Source organism: Trachypithecus francoisi, unplaced genomic scaffold (genome assembly GCF_009764315.1).
Source record: "Trachypithecus francoisi isolate TF-2019V2 unplaced genomic scaffold, Tfra_2.0 Lachesis_group21, whole genome shotgun sequence".
Lineage (NCBI taxonomy): Eukaryota > Metazoa > Chordata > Mammalia > Primates > Cercopithecidae > Trachypithecus > Trachypithecus francoisi.
Window position 1 is genome coordinate 1203246 of NW_022681467.1, and position 17819 is coordinate 1221064.

The 17819-nt window shown below is 45.8% G+C and overlaps 1 long non-coding RNA gene and 1 pseudogene across 1 annotated transcript; one reads left to right on the forward strand and one right to left on the reverse strand.

Annotated features, from left to right (window-relative positions):
- Nucleotides 1-6952: 6952 nt before the first annotated feature.
- LOC117068343 lies at nt 6953-8929 on the reverse strand. The gene is made up of 3 exons (XR_004431076.1): nt 8707-8929; nt 8161-8408; nt 6953-7542 (listed from the first exon to the last, which is right to left on the reverse strand). It is a non-coding gene; the product is annotated as an uncharacterized LOC117068343 (long non-coding RNA).
- Nucleotides 8930-9090: 161 nt separating this feature from the next.
- LOC117069078 lies at nt 9091-17544 on the forward strand (annotated as a pseudogene).
- The last annotated feature ends 275 nt before the right edge of the window (nt 17545-17819 follow it).

Genomic DNA, 17819 nt, shown 5'->3' on the forward strand with positions numbered 1-17819 from the left:
ATGAAGGAGAGGAAAGAAGGGAAGGGACAATGACTCCGCTCTCTACCTGTCCCTCGAAAAGTCGCAAGTTCTACATCCTGGCGTGGTCTTCTCCTTCCTTCCAGACTCTCTGGGTGGAGGCCCCACTCCCGGTTGCCCTGAAGCTTCTTTGATGTGACCTAACTGCCTATTAAGACCTAGGGACCTCCATTGCCAACCACACCCCGGTGGCTACCACCTATACGTGCCCAGCCAGCCCTCCACCTCCGCCGCCGATGCCAGGAAGGCCTCCCTGCAAGAAGGCCTTCTCTGAAAATCCCCAAGGGGAAAGGAATGAAAACCAGGTACTTAATCCATGGTCATTGTACCTCCAACCAAATCCACCCCCAGGTCCATCCCCAACTCTCCACTGGCTGAACTGTAGGGGATTGCAGACTCTCACCAGCTGGGGAAAGGGAGAGAAGCACAGACAGGAGTGGACTGCCCAGGGCTGAGACGGGCAGGGTACTAGGTTTAACCAACAAAACACGGTAGACTCAATTAAATGTGAATTTCAGATAAACAAGGAGAGCTTTTTGTTTGTTTGTTTGTAGGAGTATGTATCAGTATTTTATCCAGCAATCCTAAATTGGGGAGGAGTGGAGGGAGGTAAATTGGAATAAAATAGGGTCTGTCTACTGGAAAGCACACCTTTTCATCGGGGCTTACAATTTACTGTCCGATTTCACGATTATTCAAAGAAAGCCTGATTCTTTGAATAATCAGTGAAACTTTCATATTCGCTGAAAGTTGGCCCCAAATCACGTGGGTAAGTCACTCCTGGTTAGCGCTTTGAACCCACCAGCCCTCATCGCTGGGAGCCCTGAGTCCCCCCTTCCCAATGCCAGAACCCCGGAAGCAGATCTCCTCAGTCCCACTCCCTGAGGGGCCTACAGTCGGAGGTCCCGCAGCCAGGTAGGAGCAAACCCCTGAGCTCTGCGGGAACCCGGCGCGGCTGCCTGCGCGCACGCAGTGACTGGAGCCCGAGCCCGGGCCCTGCAAAGTGGGTCTCCCACTCTCTGCGCATTCGAGTGGAGGCTCAGCTAAACATGCAGATTAAACAAGGGGCTTCCGATAAGGATAATTACAGGAGTCTGCGCATTAACTTTCCATTACTAAAGGAAGACCCAAATCTCCCCTTGCAAGCTGTTCCCGGGATTACCAAAACAATAACTTTCCTTTGAGATAATTGTCTTTTGAGTCGCTCCAGCTCGGGGGAGAACGCTTTAGACGCCGGCGTTGTTTTCGGCTCCGCGAGGAATTTTCCCCCAGATTTATCTCTGGGTTTAGGGAAGGCGTTGGGCACACCCGACTGCGTAGTCGTTTGTAAATCCGAATTTGGGATCGCAGTTAAGGGAGATACCTACCCTTCCACACAGTTTGTAGCCTGAGACCGGTCAGGCAGGCAGAGTAGTCGGTTGTAAGGTGGCCCGACCGGGGTCGCCCGCGAGTGGAAAGACTAAGAGGCGCAGGCTGACGAAGGCGCCGCGCCTGCAGCCCCGGGTGCCGACCAAGTGGCCTCACTTGGTACAGGTCTTGGGGTCTACTTCCCCAGGTCTCCCTGGAAGGTAGGCGATCACCGGAGTGACGAGTGACAAACCCAGAGTAGATAGCCAGTGATTCAAAGACAGCAAAGGCCAGGCGGTGGGAGCCCAGCCTTGGACACTCTCTATGATGACCGCGGCGCAGTGCCAAGAACACCCCAGTTTCCAAATCCTCGGGAAGAATCGTCGTAAACTCATTTTACAGGTGAGAGCAACTGGGACTTATTAACCCAGTCACATCGGACAGAGACAGAGACGTGGGGAGGGCGATACAGAGCAAGAGACTCAATCAAGGAGCCGGTGTTGAGGCTCTAAGGGGACACAGAGATGGAGAAGGAACAAACTTCTAAGGAGTCTTGCAATTCCTGGACTGAGGCATTCCTAACACATCCCGGGACCCCAATGTCAGGGAGAGGCCTGCAGGACCCCAGCGGTGGGGAGTTGGGTCCTGGGTCACCTTGTGTTTCGCAGCGTGGGGATGGCAGGAGCGCAGCGCGGGAGGACACTTTCATTGCCTCCTACAGTGAGAAATGACCCCCACCCGAGGCCGCGCTAATCTGTGTCCCCGCTGCTGCCGGGGCTCTGGGATCCACTTGCACGCCCTACGTGGTGGGGATCCGCTCAGAGCCCAGCGTCAAGTTATACTTCGCTCAGCGTCAGCCAAGACCAGAGCCCAGCGTCAAGTTATACTTCACTCAGCGTCAGCCAAGACCAGAGAAGCACTTCTTGCCGTTTAGGAGACGTCTGCAAGAGACAAAGAGCTAGCCCACGATCCACCCACAATCCTCGTGTCCCCGGGGTGTCCTCGCAGTTGCCAAATCTACGTGCCGCGTTTAGGGGACGCCTCCGCGCCCTGGCGGCCAGAAGAATGGCTCCTTCCAGCTTCCCCCTCCCGGATACCACCTGCAAATCTACGGCCATAGGCGCAGCCCCAGCGAGCCTTCCCGCCCCAGGCCGCCCCCAGGAGTCATTTTGGATCCCTAAATCCGTTGAGGGTTCCGAATCTGTCTTCATCAGCCAGCAGTACCCGGGATTTAACTAGTCAATAAAGGTTTCTCCGCTCATTATTTTCTAGGGAAGATCTCCAGCCCCTCTGCCGCGGACCGCGAATGTGCCTTAGCAGCGCCAGGCTGAGGTTGGACTGGCTGTGGGTGGCTCAGCAGACACCCCTTTTGGGCTTCTCAGGGCCGCGGCTGGCCAGGCTGGCGGGATAAAGTGCTCAGACACAGTGGGGTGGGATGCCAGAGAAGGTGAAACGGATCGCCCTGTGCCTCTGTGAAAATGACGCCCCACAGCTCCATTCTTCTGATTTTCCTCCCACCTCTGGCTGCTCTGTCTCGGATGCTTTTGTGTCTTCAGTTAAAAGTTGTAGCAGACGCTGTTTGGTCCTGCCCACCTCGGGCCTGACCCCTCCACCTGCACGCCTGCCCAGCCTCCAGTGCCCGCCACATCTTTACTTGGGGACTTCTCCCGACCTTCAGAGCTCACTCTGCCCAGTAGCCAAGGGTGCCAACAATGAACACATGGAGATATATGGGACCAAACACTGACGGGAATTGCGGTGTGAGCACCACCCTCCACCCCCCACACACCACCACACAGAGTGACTCTTAGAGGCTCCTTCTACTCCGCCTCCCAGAGATTCCAGCAGGAGGAGCTTTAGTTACTTGCAGATAATTGCATTCCTTATTGCCTCCTATGTAAATGCTGTTGTGCCCACGGAGACGCCCTTTCCAGAACTGTCGCACCTTCTTCCAGCTGCTGTGAGTGTGGGACCCTCAAATAGGAAGAATTGCCCTCGGCTGACAAAGACCCCTTAATCTAGATAGAGCCCACCACCCCCTGACAAACACACCATCCACAGACAGAGGGATGATAGGAGGCCTCTCCTCTTGTTTCAAAGGACCGCTCTGCAGAGGCATTTCTGCTCCAAGCCCCTCTCCCTTCATGGATCAGACCAAGTCAGCTCCTTGCTCAGCTTGTTCCCACCCCATCTTGGCCCCTCATTCCTGAGACCTTGTCTCAGTATCTCTCAGGCACCCAGACCCTGTCCCTGGTTCTGCTTCTAGGAACTTGAGCTCAGACACTTCCTGTCTCCATCTTGCTTTTACCTGGGTGTTCCTGGAATGCTCAGCTCAAAGTCTACAGAGCCCTTCTTTCTTCTCAGGTGGAACTCCACAGGGCAATCATCATCTCCCTGCCCAGACCTCCAGAATCTTCTCCAATCTGGACTCCACTCCCAAAGCCCAGACTGCTGTCTCAATGTACTCCTGCATATCTGACCCAGTCTCCCGGGGCCCTGAAATGCAGCACACTCAGAGCTGAACACAGCAGCCTCCCCTGCAGCCTGCACCTCCCCAGGTCTCCTCTTGCTCCACCCCGGGGCCCACATAGAATCGAGCGTCATCCTCAGCCCCTCACTCTCCCCACAGGCTCTCCTCCCACAACTGAAAGTGATGGCAATGGCCGACCTCTCTTGACTTCTTACTGGGGGCAGCTATTATTATAAACACCTTGTCACAATGGCCACATTTCATCCTGACCACAGCTCTATAGGTAGATAATATTATTGTCCACATCCTTCAGATGAGGAAGTGAAAATTTCAAGTGATCGAATAATTGCATAAATTGCCCAAGGTCACTTACTATCCAGTGGCAAAGATAGGATGTGAATACAAGCAGCGAAAGCTCACAGCCTAACTCTGACTCTGGGTGACTTGCCGCCCAGCATCCCTCTTCAAATCCTCTCAAAGTGGCGTCTTCTCTCCTTTGCCTGCTCCGATTTGACTGTGTGCCCTGAAGTTCATTTGTTGCACCTTAATCACCAATGCAGCAGTGTTGAGAGGTGGAGGCTTTAGGGGGTGATTAGGTCAGGAGGGCTCTGCCCTGAGGAGTGGATCAATACCATTGTTGCGGGAGCGGGTTAGTTATTGTGGGAATGGGTTAGTTATCGTGAGCGTGGGTTAGTGACCACGGGAGCGGGCACGTGAGTTTGGCCCCTTCCCGCCCCCTCTTCTGCTCTCTCTTCCTCTCTCACCATGTGACACCTTCCACCATGTGATGTGGCAGCAAGAAGGCCCTCATCTGATGTGGTCCTTTGACCTTGAACTTCTTTCCGGTCTCCAAACCATGAGCCAAATAAAAGTCTATTGTTTATGAATTACGCAGTCTGTGGTATTCTGTTACCGCAGCACACAACAGACCATGACACTACCCATTGCCACAGGATGGTTCAGACCAATTGCTCACTTGCTGGAGTGGAATTTATTTTTTAATCTAGGGCTATTCAGTATACAAATGAGTTTCAGAGTACCCTAAAGAGGTGGCTTCTAAAAAACAAAAACAAAAACAAAAAACAGCAGGCAAAGTCCTCCTTGTCCCACTCCTTGGCAGTTCTGTGACCTTGACCCAGGGACAAAGGGAGAGGGAGGGTTTTCTGCAGCAGCAATGGTGGCTGTCCCGTGGCTACCCTGCATGCTATGGCATGCTCACTGCTGTGCCCTGTGGTGATTTGGTCTTGTTCCCAGGTTCCTGGGCTGCACATCCCTGTCCTTCCTCTCCAGCTGCCCATCAGTCTGGGTAGGGAAGTGTACAGGGGAGAAATAATGCCATTCAGTAAGGCTATTTTCTATGTAAATTGGCTGGATGACATTTCTGTGATTTGCATCCAATAACCCTGTCTAGGATGTATGGCCAGGGCTCTGCCTTCTGGAATCTCCACCTACCTCCTTCATGCCCCTCCCTGTGCCCCACCACTGCCATCTTTATTCCACAGCCACAGTGATCCTTACCTGAGCACAGCCTATTGCTCCCTACTGCAAATTCCTCAGTGGCTTCCCCTTGTCATGTGGGCAATGCTGACTCCTAACTCCTTCCTGCTAGTGACTGAAGAAGCGATGGTATCACATGCCCAGCACGTCAGTGAACAAGTGGGCTCTCGAGAGTCAGCAATCCGGTATATCCTATAAAACTGACCCAGGGTGCTGGGATCAGGGTTGTCCATCCTCTCATCAGCCCCATGAGAGCATCAACCCCCGAGTTCCCTTTCTTGGCTGGATGTTCTGGTTACTATTTTAAGGTAACACATTATCCCAAAACTTAGCTACTTAAAATAAACGATTTCATTTTGGTCACAGTTTTGTGGCTGAAAAATCGGGGGAGAGCTTAGCAGGCCGTTATCACTTAGAGCCCTCCCGTGGTTGCTGACTGAGACTGCAGTCATCTGAGGGCTCGACGGGGCTGGGCTGGGTGCTGAAGGCAGTTCGCTCACATGGCCCAGGCTGATAGGCCTCGTGGGCTCTCGGGGGAGTTGGGAGCATCCCACAAGAACCAGGCAGATGCTGCACGACCTTTCCTGGCCCTTTCACAGAAGTCAGAGCATTACTTCCATCACGTTCAATCAGCGAGGCCATAGCGTGACTTTTGGGGAAATGGCACTTTTGCTTTCAAGGGCTCCATCTCCCATAAAAATATTTAAAGGTACATTTTGTGCCTATGTTGGTATAAAGGTGAATATAATCCAGTCTAGATTCATTGTTGTATATTCTTTATTATTGTATTCATTTTTCCTTCTGATTTCAAAATATATTCAAGGGCATTAGAAGCATAAGTCCTGGGCATTATACCCAGGGCATTAGTGTGCACTGGCCTTGATGACTGGTCTAAGCAGCCACAAACCACCAGATTTAAGGACGAAACACAGATTCAAGGTGGGACACAGGACCTACCACATCGCACTTGCAGGGCCAGCACCAAGCAGTGCTCAGCCATCCATCAACGCCCAGTCCAAATGGTTCCTCACCGCAGGGCCTCCCCAGGTTTTTCTGCCCCAGCTGGAACAAAATCACTGCTGCACTCTTGAAGCACTTCATGCTCCTTTGGTCTTACTGTCTGATTCTTAAGCTCTTTTCATTAACACATCCCCTGGGCAAATGTTCTTTACCTTTCAGGACAGTGGCTTTGCCGGTGGCCTCGGGAAGAGGCCTCCTTACTATGTGCCAGTGGTTCTCAAAGTGTGGTTCCCAAAAGTGGTTCTGGCCACCTGGGCACTGGCCAGAAAAACAAACTCTAGGACCCCACCCAGACCTCCGACATCAGAGACCTTGGGGAGATCCAAGATCTGTGTGTTCACAAGTCCTCCAGGGGACCCTGAGCCCCACTCAAGTTTGAGAACCACATCTTCTATTAATGCTTAATGAACCATGTATCCTGACTGCTTTCACAAATATATTCTGGGTGCAGAAACACAGTTATTCTCAAATGCTCTGAGGAGCTATGAGGAAAGCTTGAGTTCAGCACTAGGATAATAGTCAGCACCAGACATGAGCTTAGGGAATCAGGAAATTGAGGTTCCAAAAGGAGAAGGAAAACAAGAAAAGAGAAAATTTTATTTTAAAATGTTACATATCAAAAAGTGCATTCGTGGGAAAACTCACAGCCACTATCGGTGGGGCCCTTGGTCTGTGCCAGGCACTGCAGGGCTTCACACGAACCTGTTCACTTAACACTTGTGACAGCTCTGATGAGGGAGATCCTGTATTGTCCCCATTCTGTGGGTGAGAAAACCAAGGCCCAGAGCTGGGACCAGCCCAACAGCCACGGGAGCGGTCAGGACCCAAATCCTGATGGTCAGGCTGGAAGCAGCAAAATCTCCACAGGGCCTGGTCTGTGGCTTAACCTTGGTTTTGTTATTCATGTTGCAGCGCTTGGGATCTGGAGAGGTCTGACTCTTAAGCTGTTCCAACTGCTGTCGATGCATGGCGTTATGGACTTGAGGCAGATTTCCCAGAGGCTCACATACTCATGGCTGGTCTTTTCCCTTTAGGTCCTGAGACAATAGAAAAATCCTGGGTAAGAATCCAGGTAACACTTTGATTCCAAAAAAACATATTTCTCTTCTTCCTTTTCCAGCCTCTTCGCTGTCTCTCTCCTCTCCTCTCTCTCCTCTTCTCTTCCTTAGCTTCTTCTTGTTAAATTCCATCTGTGAGACAAAGGAACCCAGGGCCAAGTTAAGCTCAGGAGAGGACACAGCAACCAGCTCCTGAGCTAAGACCACCCTCCAACCCCACAGCAGAAAAGGTCAAGAGCAGAGGGCACAGAAGGATCTGCCTCTCCTCTTCTCCCCCGTGGCAGACAAAAGCAGGTGCACTGTGTGGACCTGAAGAGGGTACAAGGGAGGTGACACAGGCCACGCCAACCAGAAGGCCACACCTGGGCATGCAAGGAGCCGCTGAAGGACAGTCCGAGAGCTGCCGCTGAGCTTCATTTCCAGCGTTAAACAAGCACTAGGTCATCTCTTGGCAATGGAGAAACCTACCCGGCCACTGATGATGCGCTTTTAACCAGCTCATACCAGAAGCGAACGCCATCACCATCCTAGCTCACAGCTAGCACCGAGGCTCTAGGCAAAGGTCAGAACAACTCTCCCAGGGCCACGTGACTAAGGGTTCCGACCTCTGCTTGCTGGGTGCCCACCTACTACAAGGAGGCAGGCACGAGCCATGACCCTATTTTAAGGAGGTCTTTGCTCCTCCTTCTGTGCTCAACTCCCAGTCAGCTCCCTCCAAGGCACCCGCCACAATTGCAACCATTCACTCACCTGCTGGTTTACTGCTTTACCTGTCTGCCTTGCCAGATGCTGCAGCTGACAGTGCTGGGTCACCTGCCGCCTCTGTAGACAGTTCACACACACACCACGGCTTCCTGCCTGCAGCACCTGCCACTCAACCAGAGGATGCCCCAAACCCAAACCCAGGAGCATACCAGTTAGGGCTGAAGTCCTGGGAGGCAGAGGGTGATGCCTCCAGCAGCCACTCTTGACAGATGACAGGGGTTGATGGGTGATACCTGGCCAAGGGATACAATTATCCTGTTGTAGGAAAATCCCAAGGAGAAATCACCTTGCATAGTCACCTGAGGTCCTAGTGTGATTGAGCCTTGGAAAAAGGCCACTTGTTGTCACAGCTTCTCTGTGTCCCTGCCCCCTCCCCTACTAGAACTCCCTGGGTTCCTCCCACATTACTTACTTCACTCAAATCCCTGTCTCAGAGTCTGCCGTGGAAAACCCAAACCTAGACTGCCCATAAGCTCCAGAACAGGGCTGGGTCTGGCCTGGGGCTGCTGCATGCCAGGGCCCCACACACACCTGGTGCAGAGCCAGTGCTTGGTGAAGGTCTGCAGCAGGGGAACAGGCCATAAGATGGAGGAGTCTGAACCATATGCCTGTTGACTGACAGGGTCTCCTGGGAGAAACTCAGCTCTTCCCCATTCAGTCCACATTAGATCTGGAGTCCTCTCCCCAGTCCTGTGCCCACACTCAAGGCCTGATCCAAGGAAGACTGGCTGGGAGCATGTCATCCACTGTAACCTCAGTGCTCAAGAGGAAATAATGGCCCCCAACAACAGATTCTCACAGCCCAGCCCTGGGACCACCCTCCTGCAGGAAGAGGCTGAATATTTTAAAAAATACTAGAGGAAGAGGCTGAGGAATTTACAAACCTCATCCCCTGGTTTCAACGAAAGTGTGGAAATGAATGTCACTGAGCTGCCACCCTGGAACTGCTTTGTTTGTGTTGGGTTTTCACTGATGGAGGCCAGCAGAAGTGGCAGTGTGGCTGGGGCACGTTGGAGACTCTGGCAGGGTTGGCTGCAGCAGCCATCTGTGTGGACCCAGTACCTCCAGTCCATCACCCTGAGTGGAGGGTTGCAGCATGCTTGTCTGATTCCTGACTCTTCTTCTAGCTCACTCCCCCAAACACACTAATAACCACACATCCTCAAATCAGTCGGAGAAATGCTCATGAAAGAGTGGAGGAAGAAGAGAAGGAGGAATCAGAAGGGAGAGGGTACAACAATGAAGAAGACCCATCCATCGCAGACACTGGCCACCACATGCATTAAATCAGCCCTTCCTGGACACAACAAAGGCCACTCTCCTAAGTTCAGCTCTCTGGAGAGAAAGGAAATGGCAAATGCTGAGACATTTTTTTCCTAAACTACAATTATAGTCAAGTCTTTTGTCTGCCAAAGGGGAAAGTATTCTGCAGTGGTTCATGCTCTTCATCCTCTCACACACTTAGAGGAACTTTGAGTACATACTTCCCATACTGCTGAGAGTACATCATAGGTTCTTGTCCTGAGGGTTCCTGTCTTTCATTTCAAGTAGGAGGTAAATTTTAGAGTGCCCTGGCCAAGGAGGGAGCCCATTCCGATGGTTGCAGGAATGTGGGGGGCCTTTGAATTTTATTTTTGGTTTACATAACACTTAAGATACATGCACCTAACAACAGAGTATCAAAACACAGGAAGTAAAAACTGATAGAACAGCAAGGAAAATATAAGCTATATAAAATTCTTTACTACATTAATAGTTGGAGACTTCAACACTCCTCTGTCAGTAATTGATAGATCTAGTGGGCATAAAATCAGTCAGGATATAGTAAGGAACAGCAACATTTATCACTGGATCTAACTGACATCTATAGAGTACTTTATACAACACCAGCAGAATACATATTTTTCTCAAGATCACATGGAACATTCATCACATATGCCATATTCGAGGCCATAACACATATCTTAACAAATTTAAAAGAATAGAAATTATACTAAATATGTTCTCAGAGCACAGTGGAATTAAACTAGAAGTCAAAAATAAAAATCTACCAGAAGCTGAAAAAAATTACCAAATATTTGGAGATTAAGTAATGTACTTCTATTTTACAAAAGAATTTAAAAAGTCTCAAGAAAAATTTAAAAGTATTTTTAACTTAACGAAAATGGAAATACAACTTACCAAATGTGTGGAATGCAGTGAAGACAGTGTTTAGAGGAAAATATGTAACATTAAATTCATTTGCTAGAAAAAAAGGAAGGGCCGGATGCAGTGGCTCAAGCTTGTAATCGCAGCACTTTAGGAGGCTGAGACGGGTAGATCACCTGAGGTCAGGAGTTTGAGACCAGTCTGGCCAACATGGTGAAACCCTGTCTCTACTAAAAATATAAAAATCAGCTGGGCATAGTGGTGCACGCCCGTAGTTCCAGCTACTTGGGAGGCTGAGGCAGGTGAATCGCTTGAACCAAGGAGGTAGAGGTTGCAGTGAGCCGAAATGGTACCATTGCACTCCAGCCTGGGTGACAGAGGAAGACTCTGTCTCCAAAAAAAAAAAAAGAAAAGAAGGAATATCTTAAATCAATCATCCAATCTTCCAACTTAGGAAATTAGAAAAAAAGAAGGGCAAATTAAATCAAAAGTAGATATAAGAAAATAAATTTTAAAATTAGAGAATAATTCAATAAAATGGAAAGTAAGAAATCATTAGAAAAAATAAATGAAACCAAAAGCTGATTCTCTGAAAAGACCAATAAAATCAGTAAACCTCTATTCTGGCTAAGTGAAAAAGAAAGAGATACAAATTGTTCATACTATAAATAAAAGAAAGGTAATCACTGCTGATCCCATGAACATTAAAAAGATAATAAAGAAATATTATAAACAACTATATGCATATATTTGATAAGTTAGATGAAATGGATAATTTTTCTGAAAGACACAAATTACCAAAACTCACAAAAAGAGAAATAGATATTCTAAGTAGGTCTATATCTACTGAGGAAATTAAATCAATAACTAATCGCCCTCAAAAAAAAAATAATAATAAAGCACTAAGCCCAGGTTATTTCACTGGTTGCTTCCAACAAACCATTTAAGGACCAAATAATACAAATTCTCTAAAGTCTCTTCCAAAATATAAAAACAAAGAGAATTCTTCCTAATTCATTCTATGAGGCCAACATTACTATACTACCAAAACTAGATAAAGACATTACAAGAAAGGAAAAATACAAACCAGCATCTCTCATGAACATAGATGCAAAAATCATCATCAAAATATTAGCAAATTAACCCAAAAGTGTATAAAAAGAATTATGCCAGGGACAATGGCTCATGCTTGTAATTCCAACAACTCAGGAGGTTAAAGTGGGAGGATTGCTTAAGGCCAGGAATTAGAGACCAGCTGGGCAACATAAAAAGACCCCTGTCTCTAAAAATAAAAATAAAAATAAATTAAATAGCCAGCCATGGTGCTGTAGGCCTTTAGTTCCACTTCTAGGGAGGCTAAGGCAGGAAGATCCTTTGAGCCTAGGAGTTCATGACTCCTAGCTATGACTAGAGCTATGACTGTGCTATGACTCCAGCCTGGGTAACAGATTTAATCAGATTTAATCCCAGGTATGCAAGCCTGGTTCTACATTTAAAAATCAATTAATGTGGCCAGGCACAGTGGCTCATGCCTGTAATCCCAACACTTTGGGAGGCCAAGGCAGGTGGATCACTTGAGGTCAGGAGTTCAAGACCAACCTGGCCAACATGGTAAAACCCCATCTCTACTAAAAAGATACAAAAATTAGCTGAGCATGGTGGCAGGTACCTGTAATCCCAGCTACTCAGGAAGGCTGAAGCAGGAAAACTGCTTGAACCCAGAAGGCGAAGGTTGCAGTGAGCCAGGATCCTGCTACTGTACTCTAGTCTGGGCAACAGAGCGAGACTCTGTCTCAAAAAAAAAAAAAAAAAAAATCAATTAATGTAATCTATCACATAGAAAAGAAGAAATCATATTGTCATATCTTCAAATGCAGAAAAAATGACAAAATCTGACACCCATTCAAGATAAAGAAAAAGATTCTCTCAGAAAACTAGGAATAGAGGAAGGCTTTCTCAACTTGATAAAGAACATCTACAAAAAACCCACAACTCCACAAAACAACCAGAAAACAACAAAATGGCAGGACTAAGTTCTTACTTATCAGTAATAACATGGAATGCAAATGGACAAAACTGTCTAATAAAAAGATATAGAGTGGCTCAATGGATTAAAAATCAAGACCTACAATAAACACATTTAATCTATAAAGACACACATAGACTGAAAATAAAGAAATGGACAAAGATATTCCATGCCAGTGGAAACCAAAAAAGAGCAGGAGTGGCTATGCTTATATCAGACAAAATAGATTTCAAGATAAAAACTAACAGAAAAGACAAAGAAGCTCGCTATATAATAATAAAGGGGTCACTTCAGCAAGAAGATATAAAAATTATAAATACATATACACTTAACATTAGAGCACCCAAATACATGAAGAAAATATTATCAGAGCTAAAGAAAGAGATAGACCCCAATACAATAACAGTTCCCTTACTTTCAACATTGGATAGATCTTCCAGATAGAAAATCAGCAAAGAAACATCAGACTTAACCTGCACTACAGAAAAAATTGACATAGGAAGTAGAGGTCGTTTTGTTAAGTGAAAATTGCTCCCATGTTTTCAGGTGTCTTTAAAGCAATGCCCCACATCTCTGGTACCAATTTTCTGTATTAGTCTGTTATCACACTGCTGTAAAGAACTACCTGAAACTGGGTAATTTATTTTAAAAAGAGGTTTAATTAACTCACAGTTCCATAGGCTATGTAGAAGGCGTGACTGGGCTGGGCGCGGTGGCTGAAGCCTGTAATCCCAGCACTTTGGGAGGCCGAGACGGGCGGATCACGAGGTCAGGAGATCGAGACCATCCTGGCTAACACGGTGAAACCCCGTCTCTACTAAAAAATACAAAAAACTAGCCGGGCGAGGTGGCGGGCGCCTGTAGTCCCAGCTACTCGGGAGGCTGAGGCAGGAGAATGGCGTGAACCCGGGAGGCGGAGCTTGCAGTGAGCTGAGATACGGCCACCACATTCCAGCCAGGGCGACAGAGCGAGACTCCGTCTCAAAAAAAAAAAAAAAAAAAAAAAGGCGTGACTGGAAAGGCCTCAGAAAACTTACAATCATGATGGAAGAGTGAATGGGAAGCAAGCATGTCTTCACAGGGTGGCAGAAGAAAGAGAGAGAGTGAAGGGGAAGTGCTACACACTTCAAACAATCAGATATCATGAGAAGTCACTCACTATCATAAGAAGAGCAAGGGGAAAATCTTCCCCCATGATCCAATCACCTCCCACCAGGTCCCTTTCTCAACACTGGAGATTACAATTCAACATGAGATTCGGATGGGGACACAGAGTCAAACCATGTCACCCATAAATGTATACACCTACTATGTACCCACAAAAAATAAAAATAAATTTTTTAAAAGCCTACAGCTAACTTCATACTTAGTGGTGAGAAACTAGATGCTGTCCCGTTAATTTTGGGTAAAAGGTAAGAATGTCCCCTGTCACCACTCCTATTCAATATCATACTGGAAGTCCTAGTCAATGCAATGAGAAAAGAAAAGGCATACAAATTGGGAGGGAAGAAATAAAACTGTCTTTGGTTGCAGATGAAATGATTGTCTACGTAGAACATTTCAAAGCATCAAGAAAAACTCCTGGAGCTAATACACCATCATAGCAAGGTGGCAGGATACAGGAGTAATAAGCAAAGTTAATTGCTGCCTTATATGGCACCAATGAGTAAATGGGATTTCAAATTAAAAACATAACACCATTTACATTAGCACAAATAAATGAAATGTTTATACCTAAATGAAATGTTTAGGTATAAATCTAAGAAAATGTGTACAGAATCTATATGAGGAAAACTATAAAACTTTGATGAAAGAAATCAAATATCTAAATAAATAGAGAGATATCCAAGTTCATGAATATGAAGACTAAATATTGTTAAGATGTCAATTCTTCCTAACTTAATCTATAGATTCAAAACTATCCCAATCAAAATCCCAGCAAGTTGCTTTGTGGATATCAACAAAGTAATTCTAAAGTTTGTGTGGAAAGGTAAAAGACTCATAAAAGCCAACACAGTTGCATTGGCTGAAATAGAACAAGGCTAGAGGACTGACATTACCTAATTTCCAGACTTGCTATAAAGCTACAGTAATAAAGACAAAATGGTATTCATGAAAGAAGAGACACATAGGTTAATGGAACAAAACAGAAAGCCTAGGAGTGGACCTACATAAATATATTCAACCGATCTTAACAAAGACACGAACACAATTTACTGGAGACAGGATAGGTTTTTCAACAAATCATGAGGGAATAATTAACATCCACAGTCAAAAAAATAACATTACCCCTTACCCAAAAAATAACTCAAGATGAATCATAGACTTGAATGTAAAACACGAAACTATAAAACTTCTAGATGATAATTTAGAAGGAAATCTAAATGATCTTGGATTTGGTGATGACTTTTTAGATACAACCCCAAAAGCACAATCCATGACAAAAATAACTGATGTTAGACTTTATTAAAATTAAAAACATCTGCTCAGTGATACACATTGTTAAGATAATGAAAAGACAAGCCACAGACAGGGAAAAAATATTTGCAAAGCACAGATCTGTTAAAGGTCTTGTATTCAATATATAGAAAGAACTCTTAAAATTCAGCAAGAAAACAAACAACCCAGTTTTTAAGTGGGCAAAAGATCTGAACAGACACTTATGAAAGAAGATATCCAGGTGGCAACAATTATATGAAATGATGCTCAACATCATATGTCATTAAGGAACTTCAAATTAAAACAATGAGATTACACGCTGATCACAATGATGAAAACCCAAAACACTCACAACACCAAATGCTGATGGAAATGTGGAACAACAGGAACTCTCATTCACTGCAGGGAATGCAAAATGGTGCAGCTAGCTTTGGAGGACGGTGTGGCCACTTGTTACAAAGCTAAACAGAGTCTTACCATGTGGTCTGGCAATCACACACCTTGCTGTTTACTCAATTGAGTTGATAATTTATGCCCTCACAAGAACCTGCATAGGAATGTTGATAGCAGCTTTTTCCTAGTAGCCAAAAACTGAAAGCAATCAAGATGCTCCTTCAATTGGTGAATATATAAATAAATCCAGGCAATGGAATATCTTTCAGTGATAAAAAGAAGTGAGTTATCTAGCCATGAAAAGATGTGGAGCAACCTCACATGCAATGCATATTGGCAAATAAAAGACAGTAAAGTGACATAAGTATCATACTTATTGTATGATTCCAACTATGGGACATTTTGGAAAAGGCAAAACAATGAAGACAGTAAAAAGATCTGTGGTTGCCAGGAATTTGGAGGGAGGAAGGGACGGATGAATAGGCAGAATGCAGAGGACTTTTAGGGCAATGAAACTGTTGTATATGATGCTATAATGGTGGATACATAACATTATACATTTGTCCAAAACCACAGAATGTAAAACACAGCCAGGCATGGTGGCTCATGCTTGTAATCCCAATGCTTTGGGAGGCCAAGGTGGGAGGATTACTTGACCCAGGATTTCGAGACCAGCCTGGGCAATATAGGGAGACCTCATCTCTACAAAAAAAAAATTTTTTTTAATAATGCACAACACAAAGAATGAACCCTAATGTGAACTGCAGACTTTACTTAATAAGGTACCAATATTGGTTCATTGATTGTAACAAAAGTACCACACCACTGCAAGATGTTAATAATAGGGGAAACTGTGGAGGAGGAGGGGTGTATTGGGAACTCTCTGTACTTTCTGCTCAATTTTTTAAAATAAAGAAAAAGTCTGGTTGCTAAAGCTGGCAAGGTCCACAGAGCAGTTCTTCTCACCACTCTAGTTTTTACCCTTTATTTGTGGCCCCTGAAAATTCCCCTTAAATGATGAGAGATAAGCTGTGACTTTAAAAGGACACGTATGACATCCAAGTTCAAGAAGCACTGTATTGCAGCCTCCCTCTGCTCCCTGATTCCTCCAGAAAAGCACAAGGATTTAATCCAGATAGATATAAATTTCACCTGGGATCATTTATCATTCCACATTCTTCTTTAAGAAATACGCTAGGCTGGGCGCGGTGGCTCACGCCAGTAATCCCAACACTTTGGGAGGCCAAGGCGGGTGGATCAAGAGGTCAGGATATCAAAACCATCCTGGCTAACATGGTGAAACCCAATCTCTACTGAAAAATACAAAAAAATTAGCCAGGCATGGTGGCAGGCGCCTGTAGTCCCAGCTACTCGGTCGGAGAGAATGGGGGGCTCTGGGAGGCGGAGCTTGCTGTGAGCAGAGATTGCGCCACTGCACTTCAGCCTGAGTGACAGAGCGAGACTCCGTCTCAAAAAAAAAAAAGAAAAGAAAAAGAAATATGCTAAAGAACCGCAGATTGGGTCTTCATGAAAACAAAGGAAAAGCCATGAAGTTTCCACAGCATAATTAGCATCATCATTATTCTGGCTGGAGTAATTATACTCATCATTGGCTCTGGTCTTTCAGGGAGACACTCCATCACAGTCACTACTCTCACCTCAGCTGGGAACACTGGGGAGGATGGAATCCTGAGCTGCACTTTTGAACTTGACATCAAACTTTCTGATATTGTGATACAATGGCTGATGGAAGGGGTTATAGGCTTTGTCCATGAGTTCAAAGAAGGCAAAGATGAGCTGTCAGAGCAGGATAAAATGTTCAGAGGCCTGATAGCAGTGCTTGCTGATCAAGTGATAGTTGGCAATGCCTCTCTGCGGCTGAAAAATGTTGGCACCCACAAATGTTATATCATCACTTCTAAAGGCAAGGGAATGCTAACCTTGCATATAAAACTGGAGCCTTCAGCATGCCAGAGGTGAAAGTAGACTATAATGCCAGCTCAGAGACCTTGCAATGTGAGGCTCCTTGATGGTACCCCCAGACCACAGTGGTCTGAAGATCCCTAGTTGACTAGGGAGCCAAATTCTTGGAAGTCTCCAATACCATCTTTGAGCTGAACTCTGAGAATGTGACCATGAAGGTTGTGTCTGTGATCTACAATGTTACAATCAACAACACATACTCCTATATGATTGAAAATGACATTGCCAAAGCAACGGGAGATATCAAAGCGACAGAATCTGAGATCAAAAGGTAGAGTCACCTACAGCTGCTGAACCCAAAGGCTTCTCTGTGTGTCTCTTCTTTTTTTGCCATCAGCTGGGCACTTCTGCCTCTCTCCCCTTACCTCATGCTAAAATGATGTGACTCGGCCACAAAAAAGCATGCAAAGTCATTGTTACAACAGGGATCTACAGAACTATTTTGCCACCAGATATGGCCTAGTTTTATATTTCTGGGAGGAAATGAATTCATATCTAGAAGTCTGGAGTGAGCAAACAAGAACAAAAAACAAAAAGAAGCCAAAAGCAGAAGGCTCCAATATGAACAAGATAAATCTATCTTCAAAGACATATTCGAAGTTGGGAAAATAATTCTTCTGAACTGGACAAGTGTGTTAAGAGTAATAAGTAAAAT